We start from the raw sequence: 6,691 nt of genomic DNA on the forward strand, positions 1-6,691 counted from the left end.
AACTATGATTAATTGACTAAACTGCAATTGGCTTAGCTTTTGTATCATTAAAAAACAAAAATGTTGGATTAGACATGACATGAGACGTCTGCGATAGGGATCTCCTGATGTTTTCTTGGCCCAAATAGATGGGAAACCTGGGCCATGTGGCCCTTGACCAAATTGCAAAATCATTCTCCAAGCAATCATTTATGACTTGGATCAAAACAATCTGTCCCTTGTGCTGGCAGCCCACTAGGCAGGAAGTGAGAGGGAGGGAGAGAGAAGCAGACACAAAAAACAGGGCTGGCAGAAAAAGAGCAAGGGAAAAAGGTGGCTCTGTTCACCCTAGGCTATGTGTTCCCCATCACATAATCCTATGAAAACACAATGTTCCACAGGAAAACTGTCCCCCATTCAAGCTTAAAACCAGCTAGCAGGAAAGCCAAGTTTCAATTAAGTCCATGTTGGTGGAACTCAAAGATTAATCTTTTACTCTTCTTGAGCTGTATTCTTAATTTTCATTTTCTGAAACTTAAAAGTCACGAGAGGTTAAAAGAACAGGGTATTTACCTGCCCCTCCTTCCTTTATTTAGTGGCTGGGAGAAGGATTTCTATGAAGAAAGCTGCACAAATCCAGCTAGTGTGGTTTGAAAACTGTGGTTTAAGGCTTAATGGATTGTCATCCCAACCATCCATTAAACTTTGATTAAGGAAGCCATGGCTTAGCATGTAAACACTGCCATTGGAACTTAGTTAAGAAACCATGTTTAAAACCAAACATTGGTTTAGCATGATGTACTGACCCCTGCACTAAACTTAATACATGAATGTCTTCAATCTATTCCTGAATGAACTGAAAGTTGACTGGTAAACGGGGCAGAATTTGGGGTGCTCTGTAGATTATATTAGGTATCAGGTATAGTTCATGGAAAACATAGCTGATGTAGTTCATGCTATTCTTTTTGATCAGCAGAATTATATTCAACCTCATTTACACTATAGCTTTTTGCCACCAAAGAAGACGGGGCAGAGTGTTAGTACTGATAAGGTGGAATGTATTTGCACAATATGTTGTTGGGGTGACTATTTGGTAACCCTTTTCAAAACAATATTCAGAGACAGTCTCACTTTAACTGGGCTCGTGTGATGCCACCAGTCCATGCAAGGAATCTCTGTGCAACATACATTGTAACATAACAAATCTTTGTTTCTGTTATTAGGGATCAGTTCTTGTTTTGGTAATAACGTCTTCTGTTTAATGTCGTCTATATGTCTTACTATTTTGTAACAAAAGTTTTAAAAAGAAATTCATTGTTGGTCCTTCTGTCCAGCATGAACATAACTGGCTTATAACCTCCTTCTGAATTGTGATATAATTTCAGGGTGGCTGCCTAAAATTACATGGCAACAGAAGTGAAAAAAAAAATTGGATAATTACATGGCAACTCCCATTTTTGCTGTTACGGTATCTCTTAATTAGACCATAATGGTTGTGTTCCATCGTTCAGAAGAGCCAGAATACAGTGGCGTGGGTGGGTACTGGTTTGTTTTCTTTCTGTCCCACCATTAGAATTGGATGCCTGCCCTGTGCTCCTTTCTCTGTTATCCCTGACCCAAAGTTTTAGTAGCACCTCTTTGGGAATTGGTACTTCCCACCATGTCCTTATCAAGGAAGCGTCCTCTCTCCTCTGAAGGAACATAACTTCTACTGCTACTAATTTATTATGTGTCTTTGCCAAGACATGATATAAACCCCCAAAACACAGTAATTACAAAATTCCATCCAATAAAAAATAGGTCACAACAACCATATATATATTTAGAACAGTGCCCTGCACTGTGATTGAATGAATATACACTATACTAAAAATAAAACAAGTATTAACCTAGAAACACATTACAGTACGTCTACCTGAATGTGTGAACATGTTTTAGTTCTTCTTTTATTCCTTCCATATGTGCCTCTGTAATGGAGAGTTCAGTCTCATTTTGTGGGTCAAGCTCTAAAACATTGCTATCTTTTATTGTTTTAATCTGCGTGCTGTTCCTTAGGTTACGTACCTTACGACATCCATTAAGGAAAACTTTGTGCAATGCAGTGAGATTTATAATGCAGCCCATCAGGCAAACACAGTCGGTGGTGACACTACTAAACCATGCTTTATTATACCATAGCTTACAGCATTAGTACAGCAGGTTAAACTACAACTAATATTGTGACTTAGTGTGATGTATGAATTAAGCCAATATAAGACTGTTTTTCCTATTAAGTGATGAAATAGCAACACTGCATCTTGGATTCGTAACGCAAAGAAACCTCCGTATGGAACTACCCTATATAATTGGCAACCCTTTCTGGTTGTGATGGTAACTGGAATAAATACAATTAGACTGTTCTTCAAGGCAGTGTCAGGGCCAGCCTCTCTTCGCAATAAGACACAGACTCACTTAATGGGTATTAAGGATTTCTGGTTTATTGGAATGATAGCTGACAGATCGAAAAACGGGAACGGGGTAGGTAGTGTGGGGGTGCCCCTTTTATACCCTCCTGTATTGCCCCGGGCTTCCCCACCCCTCAATGCCCCGATCCCTCTTGATGGGATCCTTGATGGCTGCGTGGGCGTTTTCCCCGGTGTCCTCTTTGTCTTCCTGCAACGGTTGAGTTCTCCGGGGCACCATGTGCTCCTTATCTTCACTCCTCTGACGTCCCTCTTTTCAGGTGTTGATGGGATCATGGGTGTGGGTGTCTTTGGGTGCTTGTTTTAATCCCTGATTGGATTATCTTCTTCCCCCTTTTCCTTAATGATCATGATCCACGTTGTGAGGCTCTTTGTGCCTTGCAACGAGGTCATGACATGCTGCCCCCCCAAAGATGTTCTATGGTGCTGGTTTCTCTGGGTATGCCTCATGGAACTGTCTTGTTAGTTGTCTAGCCATGACGTGTCGTGCCTGGACCCACTCTGGGTGTGAGAAATGTTTCCATCTCACGAGGTATTGGAGTGTTCCTCTTTGCTTTCTTGAGTCCAGTATTTCTTTTACTTCAAAATGTTGTTGGTTGTCTATCATTATGGGTGGGGGTGGAGGTTCTTCCGTATGCCATTTGGATGTGCTCGTTGGTTTCAGTAGTGCACAGTGAAACACTGGGTGGACCCGTCTCAAATTGTAAGGCAGTTCCAATTTGAACGTAACTGGGTTGATTACCTGTATGATTTTAAAAGGTCCGATGAATTTCGGTGCCAATTTCTTCGAGGGTTGCGAGGTCTTTATGAACTTAGTGGAGAGGTAGACCCTATCTCCCACTTTGTAGTTCGGTGCCTCCGCCCTGTGGTTGTCCGCATATTTTTTGTACGTTGTTTGTGCGTCTGCTAGGGCCGTTTGGATGATAGGCCAGGTTGTTGCCAGCTGTGCCGCCCAATCGTCTGGTGAGCAGGGCAGGGTTTCAGGTTGCGGCAATTCTGGTATCGGTACAAAGTCCCTTCCATAGACCACCTTAAAAGGGGTGTGGCCAGTGCTCTGGTGTACCGCGTTATTATAGGCCACCTCTGCAAAAGGTAGTAGGTCTACCCAGTTGTCCTGTTGATAATTTATGAATGCCCTCAGGAACTGTTCAAGTGTTGAGTTTAGGATCTCTGTTGATCCGTCTGTGTTTGGATGCCACGCAGTGGACAGTGCTTGCTTGGTTCCGATTAGTTTTAAAAATTCCCGCCAAAACTTTGACGTGAATTGTGTTCCTCTGTCGGTCACCAACCTGTAGGGGGCGCCGTGGATCCTGTATATGTGTGTTAGGAATAAACGTGCCAGCTGTTGTGCGGAGGGGATAGTTGCGCACGGGATGAAGTGTGCTTGTTTCGAGAAATAGTCTTTTACCACCCATATCACAGTTTTTCTTTGGCTGGGTGGGAGGTCCACAATGAAATCCATGGAAATTTCTTCCCATGGCCGGGAGGGGCTGGCTACCGCCTGTAGCAGCCCGTGGGGTTTCCCTCCTTTACGTTTGGTGGTGGCACATATGGGGCAGTTGCCTACGTAGTCTTTTACGTCCTTTCTGAGGTTTGGCCACCAAAATTGCCTCCTCGTTAGGTGGAGGGTTTTTACAAACCCAAAATGCCCTGCAGATTTGTCATCGTGCGCTCTGTGTAAGATTTCCCCCCGCAGTGATTCGGGCACGTACAAGGCTTTCTCTTTCCAGGCGATGTTGTCTTTGAAAGATACATGTTGTTGGTTATTCTGCAACCATGTATCTTGCTGTAGTGCTTGTGTGAGTCTTTGTTGCCAGTTCGGTGAAATTGAGCGTCGGCTCCGATCGCTCCCCGCCGTTCGTGCTGGCGTGCGCTGATTCCTTGTCTGGCTCCGCGTGACAGCTGGGCAGCCGAGCTGTTTCTCGGTCCATACTGTTCCTACGATGTCGGAGGCTTGCGTGTCGTCCTGTGGCCGTCAGGAAAGGGCGTCTGCCAAGAAGTTTTTCTTGCCCGGTATGAATTTCAGCGTGAAATTGAACCGGCTGAAAAACTGAGCCCATCGCACCTGCTTCGGGCTGAGTCGTTTTGGTGTGCTGAGTGCCTCCAGGTTCTTGTGGTCCGTCCAGACCTCGAAGGGGCAGGAGGCCCCCTCCAGCAGGTGTCGCCACGTTTCCAAGGCTGTCTTCACTGCAAACGCCTCCTTTTCCCATACGTGCCATCTCCGCTCCGTTTCGGAGAATTTGCGGGAAAGGTAGGCGCAGGGCTTTAGGTGGTTGTCGGAGTCCTTTTGGAGCAGAATGGCTCCGATGGAAAAGTCGGAGGCATCTGCCTGCACCACAAAAGGCTTGGTGGGGTCGGGGTGTTGTAACACTGGCTCAGCTGTGAAGAGGGTTTTCAGTCTCTCGAAAGCCGTTTGACAGTCAGCTGTCCAATTCAGTAGCGCCCCCGGGTTCCTCGATTTGCGCGTGTCCCCCAAGCCCTTAGTCTTTAGCAGGTTAGTTAGGGGCAATATAGTCTCTGCCAGCCTGGGCGTGAACCCCCTGTAGAAATTAGTGAATCCCAGGAGGCTTTGCAGCTGTCTCCTCGTGCGTGGGCGTTCCCACGCCAGGATGGCTTGGACCTTGCTGGGGTCCATTTCTATCCCTTTAGCAGAAATCCTATACCCTAGGTAGTCAATTTGTTTTTTGTGAAACTCGCACTTGGAGAGCTTTACAAACAGCTCTGCCTTGCGAAGTTTCTTGAGCACGTCTTTTACCAAGCGTTCGTGCTCACGTTCTGTTTCTGTGTAGATCAATACATCATCCAGGTAAACCAAAACCCCCTTAAAAAGGTGGTCACGCAGGACCTCATTAATTAACTGCATGAATACCCCCGGTGCTCCTGCCAATCCGAATGGGAGTACTTTATATTGAAACGCCCCCAATGGGCAATTGAAAGCAGTCTTCCACTCATCCCCCTCCCGTATCCGTATGCGGTAATAGGCTTCCCTTATGTCCAGTTTGGAGAATACCTTACCCTTTACCAAGTGGGACAAAATGTCCTTTATTAAGGGTAAGGGGTATTTATTTGAAATGCTTGCTGCGTTTAATCCGCGGTAGTCTGTACAGAGCCGCAATGCCCTGTCCTTTTTCTCGCGAAAGAGGACTGGCGCTCCCACTGGAGAGTTTGCTGGCTCGATAAAACCTCTCGCCAGGTTTTTGTCTATGAAGTCCCTTAATGCAGCTAGCTCTCGCTGGGTCATAGCATATATTTTTGGTTTGGGTAGGGGTACCCCCGGGACCAGTTCAATGGTGCAGTCCGTCTTTCTGTGGGGGGGGAGTTTGTCCGCCTCTTTCTCACCGAAAACGTCGGCGAAATCCCCGTATTTGGTCGGCAGTCCCTCTGGCAGTGCTGTCTCTCTGTGTTCCACAGTCGTCGTCGCCCCCCCCATGGCTGCTCGGGGAACCCTGTTCCCTGAAGGTGCTTGGTAACGCCCGTCAGCAAACTTAATCTCTCTGGTTCTCCAGTTGATGACTGGGTTTTGCTGCACGAGCCATGGGATCCCCAGTATGAGTCGGGGTTGCCCCACCGGTGCCACGATGAAAGCCAATTTTTCCTCGTGGCTGCCGAGCCGTAGCGCGGTTTCTCCGGTGTATTGGGTGACCGGGCCCCCTCCCGCTGCAGATCCATCGAGCTGCGAGAACACCAGGTGGTGCTGAAGTGGATAGCAGCGGAGGTCGAGTGCGGCTGCCAGGTCAGGGTGCATGAGGCTTTTGGAGCAACCCGAATCAATGAGTGCCCAGACCTTTTCGGTTTTATTTCTATGGGTGAGGGTGACACGGACGTAGAGGGTGGGGCATTCCTCACTCACCCCTTTGTCGAAGCGCCTGTCAGTGTCCTCCACCTGTCCTTCGGCGCCCCTTAGGCCAGGTGGTTGTCGTTTCCCGCCGCCTCATCGGGGTTGCTTTCCTCCTCCTCTGAACTGTAGGGGCCGTGTCTGCGTCGGTACTCCCCCTTTGCTGCTGGTCGCTTTCTTGGCGCTGGGGTTGGTGCTGTTTGTGCCCTCCTTGGGCTCTCTCTGGGCGTCGTTTTGGGGCATGCGGCTGCTTTGTGATCTTCCCTGCCGCACGTGAAGCATTGCCCTTTTGCGAAGCGTCTGTCCCGTTCCTCCTTCCAAGGTTGGGGTCTCGCCCTCACCTGCCTTGCGTTGGTGCGTGGGGGTCTCACTGTCTCCATCTGTTGCGTTTCCCTCCTTGCGTGGAGGAACGTGT

The sequence above is a fragment of the Candoia aspera genome, chromosome 4 (genome assembly GCF_035149785.1).
Source record: "Candoia aspera isolate rCanAsp1 chromosome 4, rCanAsp1.hap2, whole genome shotgun sequence".
NCBI lineage: Eukaryota > Metazoa > Chordata > Lepidosauria > Squamata > Boidae > Candoia > Candoia aspera.